Source organism: Macrobrachium rosenbergii, chromosome 15 (genome assembly GCF_040412425.1).
Source record: "Macrobrachium rosenbergii isolate ZJJX-2024 chromosome 15, ASM4041242v1, whole genome shotgun sequence".
NCBI classification, from domain to species: Eukaryota; Metazoa; Arthropoda; class Malacostraca; order Decapoda; family Palaemonidae; genus Macrobrachium; species Macrobrachium rosenbergii.
Genome location: NC_089755.1, coordinates 35,990,121 through 35,990,682, shown reverse-complemented (window position 1 = coordinate 35,990,682; position 562 = coordinate 35,990,121).

The window sequence follows — 562 nt, the reverse complement described above, 5'->3', positions numbered from 1 at the left end:
CTGGAGATAAAATCCACATAAATTTTGCGGCGAATATAACCAACTGCAGCGCTACTAAATGTGCTGAGCTATCATGGTGTTAGAGTAAAGCGAACATATTTTACCAAATGAAAAAAAATGTACCTTTATTTATTTTTGTCTCTTTTTTTTCATAGTGGAGTTTTATTTTTATATTGCGATAATGGAGTGCTTCTAGAGGCGTCACTTTTATTTTCCTGTCCTCATACAGGAATTGATAAGCATCAGTAGTTGAATTGTTGTCCCTTTGTCAGCGGAAAATGTTGTTGGAATAAGGGGGAAAAGATACCGTCCTCCCAACCTTTTTACATGACTGAGATTATACACATCAACAGTCGATTTATATATCAAAATGTCGCTGTTGTCTTTATCCCTTTGTCTGCTGACAACGTTGTCGGAATGGGGGAAAAGGTTATTGCTCTCCCTCCCCATTTTTCTGACAGGAAATTACATGCGTCTACAGTTAATTTGTATATTAAACTGTGCCTTTTCCCCTTTATCCATTTGTCAACAGACGAAGTTCTCGGAATAAGTGGGAAAAGGA